This window comes from Schistocerca piceifrons, chromosome 8 (genome assembly GCF_021461385.2).
Source record: "Schistocerca piceifrons isolate TAMUIC-IGC-003096 chromosome 8, iqSchPice1.1, whole genome shotgun sequence".
NCBI classification, from domain to species: Eukaryota; Metazoa; Arthropoda; class Insecta; order Orthoptera; family Acrididae; genus Schistocerca; species Schistocerca piceifrons.
The window spans coordinates 360,911,736-360,926,683 of record NC_060145.1 but is presented as its reverse complement, the minus strand read 5'-3'; the positions used below and the strand labels follow the sequence as shown (position 1 = coordinate 360,926,683).

The 14,948-nt window shown below is 41.8% G+C and overlaps 1 pseudogene; it reads right to left on the bottom strand.

The window, feature by feature from the left end:
- Nucleotides 1-358: 358 nt before the first annotated feature.
- On the bottom strand, nt 359-476 carry LOC124712822 (annotated as a pseudogene).
- Between the last annotated feature and the right edge of the window lie 14,472 nt (nt 477-14,948).

Here is a 14,948-nt window from a genome sequence, read left to right as displayed (position 1 = left end):
TAATAAAGTATAACACCCTCAAAAATCGATCTCTCAATCACCACAATACAAAATCAATTTATGGGAAGCTCTATAATTCAGCGTGTAAATAATGATAGGGATGGCCGTTTAATGTTTCTACCATCACCCAGTCACGTAAATTCACCTAGGAGACAACCACTCCGTCTTCAAGCCAAAAGTTTCCCACCAGGACCATCCGACCGCCGAGTCATCCTCAGCTGAGGATGCAGATAGAGGGAGCATGTCGTCATCACACCGTTCTCCCGGTCGTTATGATGGTTTTCTGTGACCGGAGCCGCTACTATTCGGTCGAGTAGCTCCTCAATTGGCATCACGAGGCTGAGTGCATCCCGAAAAATGACAACAGCGCATGGCTGCCAGGACGGTCACCCATCCAAGTACCCGCCACGCCCAACAGCGCTTAACTTCCGTGATTTGACGGGAACCGGTGTATCTACTGCGGCAAGGCCGTTGCCCGTAATGGACAAAAGATTGTTCTATTACTCAAATAAGTATTGACATTTACCTGATAAGCACCAACTTTTGAAGCACATTTGCGTTTAGAAACATATTCAGGATCTTTATCTGGGTAGTAGCTATTGACATTAATCTGAAATTCGTACAAATCTTCCCTAGAAAGCATTCTCCTGGTACGAACAACGAACGCATTATTAACACTGGCAGACACCATCGTTTACATGCTCACAGAGTGACGAAGATGGCATTAGCGAGAATCTATCATTTTTCGGTTTGCCGTGGCGCTATGAGCTAATATGAATAAAGCATGTCACGTTCCATGTTTTACAGGCAATGATTCTACTTCTCATCGAGTGACACTTTAAACTGTTTACAGCCGAGGCCTTCATATAATTCTAAGCCTGCGATCGTCAATTAAACAGAAACATCACATAATGCAATTAGATGTGATATGTCTTTATAAAGGCATTGTTTAGTAAACAGTCATTCTTCACCGTAAATTTAGTAAAAGATCACATTCTTCTGTCATTTATAACTTACACACCAACTCCTGTATACTCAGAAAACGCTTGCAGAATCACTCACTCTTTATTCCACCGTTATTGGCTACCTGTTAGGCCTTGAGTAGTTCAGATCCTCATGCTCATACATTCAGTGTCCAGAAAATCTCCCTTCTTTTCCTCTCCCCTCACCCCATCCTTCAGTTTTCCTTTATCTGACTCGTCGTCTAACTTTACACGCATGTTAGTCTCTCTGGACATAGCACTCACACAAAAGAAATACACATGTACAACACTGACAAACATACAGATTGACGTATATCGTTCAACGCTGATGGCACAAATCGGAGAGAAAGCGAAAGACAGGTAACTGTGCCAGGTGTCGGAAATCGCAGCTGGCTGCCGTGCGAAGGAGTCGGGTTCGATTCCCGCTACTAGACTGGAACGGGGTGCATTCAGCCTTGTAATGTCAGCTGTGGTGCTACTTGACCGAGCAGTAGCGGCTCCAGGTTGCCAAAACTGACAATGGCCAGGTGAGCGGTGGGATGACCTCACGCCCCTCCGTACCACATACAATGACGCCATTGGCAGAGAATTAAACGGCGGGCGGTCGGTACCGATGAGCCAGTCAGAGCCGATGGATGAAATTTAGTTTTTTATGAGTGTCAGCCGGAAATTAAAGGCTCCTCAGAATCGTGGGCATCCTAACAGGATGTCTTTTTGAAACGAAGACGTACTGAAGGATATCTCCTCATATTCTGAAATTTCGGTATGCATTCGGGTGTACCCTGGAGTAGAAAAGCAGACCACAGCCAGTCGGGGTGGTCATGGGAGATGTCACTTTGCAGTGGAATAAAGTACGAGAACAATTAGAAAGAGGAGAGGATAGACGGATGTTTAGCTGTGAGCCAACGCCAGAAAGAACATTCGTCTGTCGATCCTACGTTCTGGCCAGGTCCCACAGCCAACGCGCAATTCATCTCCCGAACTTCGTATTGGCTGTTCTGGTGACGTGTGGGGACTTGTCGGTCAGCGTATTTTAAACTTGCTCGGCTCTGAGCACTATGGGACTTAACTTCTGAGGTCATCAGTTCCCTAGAACTTAGAACTACTTAAACCGAACTAACCTAAGGACATCAGACACATCCATGCCCGAGGCAGGATTCGAACCTGCGACCGCAGTGGTCACGCAGTTCCAGACTGTAGCGCCTAGAATCGCTCGGCCACTCTGGCCAGCCGTATTTTAAGAGAAGAAATATTTTCTGAAGAGACGATTATTCTATTTTGCACATAGGTCACAACAGTCACTATGTGAGTGTTGAAAGTGAAAAGGTAACATTCCTGACATCCCCTACACTGGCCGGGTGACCTGCACACAACCAAAGAGCATTTGTAACAGAACAACTGTCTCTAAATCTCGGCAGTTTTTCTGATTTTCTGTTTGTGGTCATTTAACTAACCGTTAGGGAGGAAGTAATATGTTGCGTGACTTTTCTTTGAACATAAGCCCTTGGAATCGCAACAGCAGGCTTCTGATTGAGGCGCAACCTCTCTTTCATAGTGTCTACCACCGTATTGTGTTGAGCATCTCCGTTACGCTATCGTTTATACTAAACAATCCCGTAACGGAAAGAACCGCTCATCGATGGATCATCCCTTCTACTAATGCAACCGCGTAGTTACCCCACAATGATGAGCGATACTTTGGTTCTGATCAGATAAATGTCGCTTCGTTCGAGGAATAATACACTACTGGTCATTAAAATTGCTACATCAAGAAGAAATGCCGATGATAAACGGGTATTCATTGGACAAATATCTTATACTAGAATTGACACGTGATTACATTTTCACGCAATTTGGGTGCATAGATCCTGAGAAATCAGTACCCAGAACAACCACCTCTGGCCGTAATAACGACCTTGATACGCCTGGGCATTGAGTCAAACAGAGCTTGGATGGCGTGTACAGGTACAGCTACCCACGCAGCTTCAACGCGATACCACAGTTCATCTAGAGTAGTGACTGGCGGATTGGGACGAGCCAGTTGCACGACCACCATTGACCAGACGTTTTCAATTGGTGAGAGATCTGGAGAATGTGCTGGCCAGCGCAACAGTCGAACATTTTCTGTATCCAAAAAGGCCCGTACAGGACCTGCAACATGCGCTCGTGCATTATCCTGCTGAAATGTAGGGTTTCGCAGCGATCGAACGAGGGGTAGAGCCACGGGTCGTAACACATCTGAAATGTAACGTCCACTGTTCAAAGTGTTGTCAATGCGAACAAGAGGTGACCGAGACGTGTAACCAGTGGCATCTCATACCATCACGCCGGCTGATACGCCAGTATGGCGATGACGAAGACAAGCTTCCAATGTGCGTTCACCGCGATGTCGTCAAACACGGATGCGACCATCATGATGCTGTCAACAGAACCTGGATTCATCCGAAAAAATGATGTTCTGCCATTCGTGCACCCAGGTTCGTCGTTGAGTACACCATCGCAGGTTCTCCTGTCTGTGGTGCAGCTCAAGGGTGACCGCAGTCATGGTCTCCGAGCTGATAGTCTATGCTGCTGCAAACGTCGTCGAACTGTTCGTGCAGATGGTTGTTGTCTTGAAAACGTCCCCATCTGTTGACTCAGGGATCGAGACGTGGCTGCGCGATCCGTTACAGCCATGCGGATAAGATGCCTGTCATCTCGACTGCTAGTGATACGAGGCCGTTGGGATCCAGCACGGCATTCCGTATTATCTTGAGCCCACCATATTCTGCTAACAGTCATTGGATCTCGACAAACGCGAGCACCAATGTCGTGATACGATAAACGGCAATCGCGATAGGCTACAATCCGACCTTTATCAAAGTCGGAAACGTGATGGTACGCATTTCTCGTCCGTACACGAGGCGTCACAACAACGTTTCACCAGGCAACGCCGGTCAACTGCTGTTTGTGTATGAGAAATCGACTGGAAACTTTCCTCATGTCAGCACGTTGTCGGTGTCGCCACCGGTGCCAACCTTGTGTGAATGCTCTGAAAAGCTAATCATTTGCATATCACAGCATCTTCTTCCAGTCGGTTTAATTTCGCGTCTGTATCAGGTCATCTTCGTGGTTTTAATCATCTTAATGGCCAGTAGTGTATATTAATATGATTTTTAAAAGGACTCTCAGAGTGGCATCTTTTTTTCCTAGTATTTTTTGTGTCCTCAGTTCACTGTGAGTCGCTCTGTACAGTTATTCCGAGGAATATTATGGGTATTACAGGCTATGGTGATTTATCCACGGGTGGGCAACAGGTGGTCCGCGATTTGTTTCAAGCGGCTCCCAGTAGAAATAGGTTGAAGAGAGAGAGAGAGAGAGAGAGAGAGAGAGAGAGAGAGAGCGGCCCTCTCACTGTATTTATTTAGGCTTACAGACACGAGTCGTGCTATGCAGTCCGTCATCGTAGGTATTTTTAGATAAGTATTCAAAACATATTTACTAATAGTGTTTATGGATATTAACACACTAAATTTCAAAGACTCGAATGAGTTGCCTGTCTCCAAAACGCCTAAAGTTGCTACTACCTATTTTTTTGTTGTGGACGTATTATAACACGGTAGTTGTTAAATTAAAGAGAGTTTATTAAGAATTAATTGCAACTAGTTGCTTTCATAGACGTCTGTATTTGCAAGACGCCATTTCAAGATGCCTGGCATCCCACCTTCAAATGTGAACATTTATTTACGTGTTGTGAACACTGTTCCTTTAATAACGGCGTTGCACAATTTTGCAACGAAATTTTTTAAGACAGCTACGGTACGTAGCGAAACAATGTTCACGACGCGTAAATAAATGTAAACATTTGAAGATGGGATGAACATAAGCTGACTGAACTCTCAAAACAGCATGCTTTAAGGCATGCTTAGTTTTCTTGGAGTGTCAGGAAAGGCTGTTCAATTCATCCAGTTCACGTTTTAGGTATTAATAAGCCGCTTCAGCTGTATTTATTGCTTTATTTTTAGATCACTACCGATTTCAAGGCATTAAGCGCCACATGTTCACGTGAACATCTGTAGAATAATAAATCAAGAAGAAATGGCAACCCTGAGACATCCACACTGATACGATGATTTTCTAAAATTATTTTAAGATTTTTAAAATTGTAGAAAAAAATAAAATTTTACATTAGAATATTAACATATTTCTACTAACATAACTAAAATGTTAGAGCTAAAAAGCTGGGAACTTGATACCCAACACTTTTTCTCCGTCAAAAAACTGCGCTAAAAGGCGGTATCTCAGGGAATAAAACAGTCGGATGGATGGATTCCAATCGAAATTGTTTAGGTCCCATTCAATTGTAATAGAAAATTATCATATTATCAGTGAAAGTCTCAGGGTTGACCTTTCTTTTTTGATTTGTTGTTATGCGGATGTTCACTTGAAGATGTCGCTCACATTTGCTAAGAAACCAGTATTGATCTAAAAATAAAGGACCAAATAGAATTGAAGTTATTTATTACCTCTACTCATAGCTGTGGTTGCCGTATCTACAAGGTTGTCTGCTTTACGATAATTGACGCTGTAGTTCTGAGCTTGGCTTTCAAGTCAGGTGCGGACGCTGCTGCAAAGTTTATGAGCGTATATATCATGTCTGCGGATCACCAAAGGTTGCCCATGCCTAGTGTAATCGAACAGCAACGGATATCTTTACTTATTTACTTGCAGGACATTTCGTTCACGATCAGTGTCAGCCACCAGTCCCTGCACCAACCGTACATTCCTCTTCAAGTCTTCCAGCATGGCAAAACGTTTCTATAGTCAAAAGCATCGCCCACAATAAGCCTCATGGAGCATTCGACGTTACCCACTAGAACATTCGAATGCTCAGATGTGTGTGAATTCCTAAGGGAGCAAACTGCTGCGGTCATCGGTCCCTAGATTTACACAGTACTTAAACTAACTTACGCTAAGAACCCACACACACACATGCCCTTGGGAGAATTCGAACCTCTGGCGGGAGGGGCCGCGCAATCCGTGGCATGCCGCCTCAAACCGCGCGGCCATTCCGTGCGGCGCTAGAACATTCTGAACAGGTCTTGACAACGAAAACCTGGCATAAGTGGAAGTATTCGACAGTAGAAATAAAACCATTGCGGTAAACATGGATCTACAAAAAAGCAATTTGCGAGATAATTTGTAATTGTGTGGTTACAGATTGTGACTGACGACATTATGAAACACTGTTCTTGTTAGTACAAATTTATTTGCAATGTAAACTTTTCTGATCACCTGACATGATCACTCAGAGCAGGAGGCAATCGATAAATTTGTACTGTAGTGTTCTTGTGGGAAACAATTTATTTGCCAAGATCGCTATGTTAACATAACTTATATTGCTATATTCAGAGATATAAAAATAGAATATGCTGAGGTTTCATGTTGATAGTAACATAAAAAATGTAATGAGGCATACGCAGCAGCTGATTGTCAAAAATTATATACCCATAAAAGATTTTCACGTTGCATATAACACATATATTTTGAAAATAAAAGTATCATAGTACTTATAATGCAAGGTACTGATATACAAGCAATACTTAAACTCACGAGCACATCACAGATACGATAGGAATATTAAATAAAAAAAAGTATTTTGCTGTTAATGCCGACTGATTCAGGATACGAAAATAAGGTATCACAACAGAAAATATAGCGTAGTCGGTCGGTAAGTGTAACTTACGTTAACTACCCTCATAAATAGTACTATGTATTCTCAGAAATGATGTCTAATGGTTATAAACCAACTACACTTTTACTCATACAGTGATGAAGGGTTGATGTAAAGACGAAGATTAAAAAAAAAGGTGAATTATATAGGTAATTTCATACTGGTATACGTTTTTATAAAAAATAGTGTATTACACAAGAATAGTATGTTATATTGCTATCCAACATTTTGTAGGGGCTTGTTTTACAGTTTCTTATTACATTGGCTTGCAGCGAAACCAACCAGTGTGGTCAAAACCTATTCCATAATTCTGTAAATGTTGACTGAGTAGCTTTCCCCTTAAGCCAGTTCTATTACAAATATTGTGTGGCATCACTTTGTTAATGTATATATTATGTCGTCGCCACGTCACAAAATATTTGCAGTTTTTATCTGATGGCGTAGGCAGCTATCCATGACACTTCACAGCACGCTGTGTCTCCTTGACATACAATTTGTGTAAACTTTGCCGTTATGATTACCTGATGTATACGAGGGTTGGAACTTACATAGTGACAACAATGTATTCACAACCGATACAAAAGAGTTGCTTGTTTGCACCTGTTACTGACCTTCAAAGAGCCGACCGGTGTGGCCGTGCAGTTCTAGGCGCTTCAGTCTGGAACCGCGAGACCGCTACGGCCGCAGGTTCGAATCCTGCCTCGGGCATGGATGTGTGTGATGTCCTTAGGTTAGTTCTAGGGGACTGATGACCACAGATGTTAAGTCCCATAGTGCTCAGAGCCATTTGAACCATTTTTTTTTTTAACTTCAAAGTAGTCACCACCGTTGTGTAGAACCCGTTGCCAGCGATGTGGAAGGCGTAGTATACCGTTAGCAGAGCCTGTTCTGTTGACGGTGCGAATGGAGCGGTCTACTGCCTGTCGAATCTCTGCAACAGTTCTGAAGCGAATGCCACGAAGTGGTTCCTTTATCTTCGGAATCAAATCAAAGTCACAAGAACTTAAGTCTGGGGAGTATGGTGTATGGTACAGTACTTCCCAGTCCCATCGACCGAACAGAGCAGCCACAGCTTGCGCTGTTTGTGCCCGCGTATTGTCGTGCAAAATGATGGGTGGGTTGCGCAGAAAGTGTCGCCGCTTCTTTCGCAAATCTGGTCGCAGGTGATGCCCCAAAATCGAACAGCAATACTGTGCATTGACGGTCTGCCGTGGAGGAACGTAATGCGTTAGGATAACATCATCACAGTTGTACACGAGAATCACCATAACTTTCACCATACTGGGGCTCCGACGCACTTTGGATTGGTGTTTCAGTTTTGGCTCGTACGATGTGGCCTTTGTCTCATCCAGAGTTACGATACGGTGTAAGAAAGCCTCTCCTTCGCGCTCATAACGCTCCAAGTGCGTCTGAGCAGCGTCGTAACGCATCCATGTCTGCATTTCGGTCAAGTCACACGGAACCCATCGTGATGCAATTTTTCGCATGCCCAGGCGTACCTTCAGGACGCGAAGCACAGTCGTATGAGCTATTACGGTTTCGTAGGCGAGCTCACGTATGGCGTCGATCACTGTCCACTAACGCGGCAATAGCATGCACTTCTTCTTTAGAGACGCTAGGACGACCTGCCCAATGCATGTCTGCAACAGTTTGCCAACCTTCGTTGAAGGATTTTACCCAACCTGCCACTGTTCTGTACGGCGATTCCGATTCCCCGCACCCCTCCTGAAGACCTTGATGACACTGTCGTGCTGTACGACCTCTGGCACATTCAATCTTAATCCAAATACGTTGTCCCTGTTTCGAAAACATAGTGACACCGTTACGTTAGAACGCTGGCTCGCAAGTTAAAATGGTTCAAATGGCTCTGAGCGCTATGGGACTTAACATCTGAGCCATCAGTCCCCTAGAACTTAGAACTATTTAAACCTAACTAATCTAAGGACATCACACACATCCATGCCAGAGGCAGGATTCGAATCTGCGACCGTAGAAGTCGCGCAGTTCCGGACTGAAGCGCCTAGAACCGCTCGGCCACCTCGGCCGGCCGCTCACATCTGTAGGAACCCCTGGGTACTACACCTAGATGATTATTCACATGTGACAGATCTTTATTATCCTAGTATGGAAGATAGAAATTTTGAAACAAATGTTGATGCATTTCAAACCGAAGTACAGGAATCTGAAAGTTTAAGCAACATACAAAAGCAACAGTCAACACAGCAGCTATCGGAATATACTATGTTATTTACCGACCGACCAGGAATGATCAAGGGGTACCACTATCACATAGAGCTGATGCCCCACAAAACGTACTGTCGCGCATCTTACTCCATCCCTTGGTTAAGGAGGGAAGTAGTGGCTAAAGAGATTCGAAAGATGTTAGAGTGGGATCGTAAAATTATTTATGCAATGACCTATCAGATGTAAATAGTAGCAGTAAGAAGATTTCAACTGTGTTTTAGAGTATAAGTATGTTAACTTTAAGAATCAATTTGTGTCTATCTAAAATTTTGAGAAAGAAAGACATTTAATAGGTAAACATAGCATGAAAGTATAATCAATAAACTGAGCAATAGCATGCAAATTGAAGATTTTGTTTACAGACAATTACTGTCATTATAATACTATATGCTCATCAAGCAATGAACAGTCTTTTTGCTGACAAAGTAATGAATAATTTCTTGAACTATTTTTCATTTGTAATAAGTATGTGCAATTAATGACGAGATTTCATTTAGTAATGTAACAGGTGTAATTGTGCTAGAATTAAGGAACCCTGATCGAGAGTCTCTACTGGACAAAAAAAATGACTTTATAGTATAACACAATTATGTGATGTAATGTTTCTGCCAATAGTGACCTGAGAACGACACTGGATCAGAATTCAATCAAAGACAAACCCGTTCCATGTAACCTACACTTTGAATGTATCGATGCTTCAATTGAAGCCCGTGTACTTGGTACACGTCCTTGAATTTTAATTACGCGGTACGCGAATCGAGCCAATCTACGCGGAAATTACACTGTAGTCCTGTAGGACTGATCACTTTTTTTTAAATACTAATACTAAATGAAGTATTTATTGAGCAATATGCCTAAGTTCAGCTGTCATGCACATGGTAAAATCTGTTTGCTAGATGGGTGATAACCTGGCAAGCTACACCGAAAAAGGAAAAGAAAACTATGTACCAAAAATCACACACCTTTAAATAATTACAATAAAAGCCATATTTGCCTAGTAACAATACTAAAAGTGTGTAATGACATGGTAAACACAATGGAATCAATATAGATGAGAGTGATTATGCTAAGAACAATTGATATGCATTAAAAATAAACTGTGTACATAAAAAATCTAGGAAAGGACGGAATATTGTGTGTAGCAGGGACAGAATATGACTGTTGTATCTGCACCAATATATACGTCGGAATAAGTCATGTGTTGAGTGACTAACTGTCATAGTGCAGTGCTCAACGAACAATAAATTTACTGTGTGTAAAAACGGTTGTTAGTGATCCGTTCGGAGTCCATTCAAACAAACATCGCTCGACGGAAACACTTAGTGTGTGTGAACCAAAACATTTTCGCGTGTTGAGAGACGCTCTGCCAGCGTATCGACCGTGAGAACAAATGAAAGTGTGTAGTACAACGTGCGTGTGACGAACCTTAAATACCAGTGTCACAATGCGATTCAGTTGTGAAGCCACAAGAAACCCGTTATCACGCCAAAACATCCTGTGCAGACCAGCGAAACGACGGCTTACTGAACAATAAACGCTTTTAACCAAGTTGCATTTTCTTTCACAGCTAATAATCTGTATCCTTAAAGACAGTACACCGTTGTGGAATATTTGTTTCATGCGTTGTGATGGGGAGCCATGCGGAGAAGCAGAGACGGGTGCCGTGCCGCCCGCCAGCCGGTCGCGGGAAACAACTGCAACACGCCGACAATGGTGAATGGTTCGGCGCAGTTCGCGACTGCGCGGGCGCTTCCCCAACACGCCGTCGCTGTTACGGCGAGCAGGTTGTCGACCCCAGCGGTTGTTGGCACGCCGCGTTCCAGACGACGCTACGCAAAAATTGCTTCGCGCCGCCCGCTCCGTACGACATTGTCGACATTCATCCGAACATTCCTAACTACACTGTTAATGTACTAACATTAAAATGATTTATTGGACACGAAATTACGTGGCAAACATTTTTTTCTTTAGTTTACTGTGTATAAACTCAAAATATTATTTTGTTAGTTGTTATATGTTTTCGTCATATTAGTGAAGCAAACTGACACGAATGCCATACCATGGTAGAACATTTGTCGTGAGTAATTGTAGAGACAATCCATTACACTACTGTAAAACTATTTAATGATTGACTTTCAGTGTGACACGGAACACAAACATTACCACGAATGTGAAAGAGTGTAGAAGGTACATTTTCAACAAGGGGACTAAAAGTTTAACATTTTGTCATAAATAACCTTTGTTATCTGTGAACATTTGATAAATGCCAACCTTTCTTGATGAACAATCAGACTACGTTTTACTACAAACCAGGCGAGATGACCATGGCTCCGGCGCAGTGTTCCCTGGCTTCCTGACCGCACATAGCCCGAATGGGGTTGCCAGAAAACTGTAATCACCCTGGAACTAGGTTTACGGTCACCTCGCAAAGTGTGAGAAAACCATAAAGAGTGTAATTAAAACTATAGTGCAAAAGAGCAAACAAGGGAATAGTGAATATTCCAAATAAGGTAACAAATAATGACGAAACGGACGTTAGTGGCAGCATATTCCCGAACATTCTTAACGTTAGTCAATTGCTGCCAGGGGGCATTGTAACGTCTCTTAGTAAAACACATATTATTCGTCTCTTAGTAAAACACATATTATATGTGGTAAAAAAAAAGGAGAAAAGAATAATTGAACTGGATGATTTTAATTGCGTGGACAACGATTGTGTGAACTTTATGTAATAAAGTGAAAGCATTATGTGTCATGTTTTGTTCTTGTATGGAATTACGTACTGATTTTTTTTTTTTTATTTAGATAATATCTGTGTCGGCGAGTACTGAAACCGCCACAGACGATACTTGTTAAATATCAAACAAAGATGAGAATATGTGACTAATATAAATAGTAAAGAACGAATATTAATTTCTCTGTCGTCTTCTTGTAGTTACGTGAGTAGGAAGAGCCTGTGACATTATATTGTACGCTTGCGATTGAGAGAGGGACGCCGTTAGGCATTGATTTGGAAAGGTGTGTAATAACTTAATCTGTTTAAATGTTTTGAATAAAGTTACTTAGTGAAAACTTGCATTATGATTTGTAATAAGCTTGCCTGACATTCTATCCCATCCCTTTAAGACATTTTCAGTTATTTAAATATCATTCGTGGTGCAGAGCTGTGCTACGTACGAACGAGCCGCTGCCGCGGCGCATTCTAATTGCATTAAATGAAACCAATCATACCGCAAAGAAGCGGGCAGGTAATAGTGAACTAAAATTATTTCTTTCAGCTTTCGGAATTGCAGAGCAGAGCAGCAGATTTTATGATGTGTTTTACAAGTTGACGCGGGCTGCTGATAATATATTATTAACAGGGCAAAAAGATAATTTACCTTCATAACATAAAAGAAATCTTGCTGTGCGTAAACCTTATAGTAAAAACATCTTTTTCTCTGATAATAGTCTCATGTTCTCGTGTTAGTCGTGGTACTTATTAGTGTTTTACTGTTCACAAACATCCACTGCAAAATTTTGATGTTGAACAATCATTACGTACTGTAACATCAGTATTGATAACGAAGTAATTTTCATTAACCTTTTCAATAACTATAAAGTAAGGAAGATATGTTGAACTTTATGGCGAGTTACAGTAACGAAAAAATGTTCCTTTAATAGAAAGCCAGATCCAGAATAATAAGAACATAATATATTTTGTTTTATTGAAAATTAATGATCCAAAGAAAGTCATAGCACAGCATCACTAAAAGGTATTTCGGGGCTCTTTTCGTAGCAACATATTTTATCTCATATATTAGTCGTTACGCGAGTAATAATAAAACAAAGCAAATAGTAGAGCCAGCGAAACATGTCATGCAGTGCAAACGGCCGTCAGCAGTAGCTTCCGTTACGCTCCAAAGTCAGTCGTCGTTACTCTATCACCGCCAACATGGCTTTATACCACGAAGATGAAATGCATGTGGTATGTATCTATCTTGCTCATGCCAATCGTACTCCAAACTCTACATACATTATGATAGACACCTGACAGGTCATTGTAATACCTCAACTTTCATATTGTATTTTCTTATATAAATTTTACCTTTAAGAGGCATTCATTACCATATTTTGACTTTGGATTGCATCCATCGATATGAGCAGAATTATATGAGTGTTATTATTTTACAGTTGTACAGTTCTAATGTGACAAAGTTGTTCGAGCACTGTATGATGTAACTGCTACTGCCCGGTTGTATGTGTATGTAACTTTTGTCATTGAGCTCTTTTGTATGCCTTCATAGAATTTTTTTTATATGACTGTAAGCTTGTAACCTCAGTACATTTTCTTCTTATAAACGTGAAAATGGCAATACATATTACCAAAACTAATAATTCAGTAAGTGTGTTAACATACCGATCGTCGCAAATAAAGGCTACAGTGCAAACTTCTCCGTTACGTAGCCATCGAATCGTGCTCAAATTCCACGCAGCGCTTATGGTTGGGGAAAGCATTACACGTGTAAGGGGGCACCAGCACGTTTTGCTGTTAATGTGAGACGACATCTAACGCTTCAACGCGATCGACGATGGATGAGCCAAGCAGGGCCTGCTCAAGGCTATTGATAAGAACCTCTGGGGTTTCAGAAGACGACTGTGTGTGAGAACTACAAGACATACAACAGAAAACAGACGCATGTTAGTGGATTGAGCATCTCCCAAGTTTTGATTCGTAATACGCATCACAGCGTAGTTGCTCTAGGGGGCGGACGTGTCAGAACACACAGACCAAGGGCAGCCAAGAATTTAGCTCATGTACCGTGCTGTGGCAAGAGTGCTCGGCTGCACATTTCCGCCATCGCTACGGCATGCTGGATGAGCGTGAGAGAGCTGGGGTGAGGAGCTGGGGGGGGGGGGGGGGGGGGGGAGTGTGAGGGGGTATATCCGAAAGCGCTGCATTTAAATGGCAATGCAGTTGCACTGCATACGACTTGATTTTATTTTTCACATTCCTCAACAACACAAATCACAAACAAAACAAGTCTGCAAAATTGTTTAATGATTATTAACACCATAAAGGTATAATATGGTTTTTATCAGGTGTAAACTGTTAGCATACAAACAGCGGCAAATAATTTCAGATATTTTCGCACTTGGGTTGCCACTTGACCCAAGAAAGGTATTTCGCACACTGTTAATCTAAATATTGTAGCGGTTTTGCAACATCATTATGGAGACCTGGAAACTCTACACAATATGTTGAAATATATTAGTCCAGATTACTTTCAGTGTCTACCACGGCTACAGCAATAGTTGTGATAAGCGCATAAGGGAAAAACTGTATAGAGGAAATAATTTTTCACTTATCAAAAAAATGGTTCAACTGGCTCTGAGCACTATGGGACTTAACATCTGTGGTCATCAGTCCCCTAGAACCTAACTATCCTAAGGACATCACACACATCCATGCCCGAGGCAGGATTCGAACCTGCAACCGTAGCGGTCACGGGGGTCCAGACAGAAGCGCCTAGAACCGCACGGCCACACAGGCCGGCTTTTCACTTATCTTGCAGTTGGTGTATACGTTCGAGGTACTTGTTTAGAGGGTAACCTAAATGAAAATTTGTAATTGTCCAGGGTTGTTTTTCCGATGAAACTTTTATTTATTTCCACATCGTCAAATCTACTAGATACCACACTAGCATTTTTGATATGAAAAGAACTCACACTTTTCATAATAAAAAAAATTGTGCGTAATAACTCTTTGTTATACCACACCTAAATCAAAGAGTCTTGAGTGTACAGCACATGCACTCGGTCGAAAGACTAGTAAGCAGTACTTGTAAGTTATTGCTGACACGAGTGTATTATTGCAGCAACTGTTGGCGCCAAATTACAGTATATATTGAATAGATAGCGTTCTGTAAGCTTCCCGAACTTTTGATGACTCACAATGAAGGTTATTTACATTTCCGCTTCTGAAAGTAAGTAAAACTCCGTGTTAGTTAAAGTGTTTCACACATTAA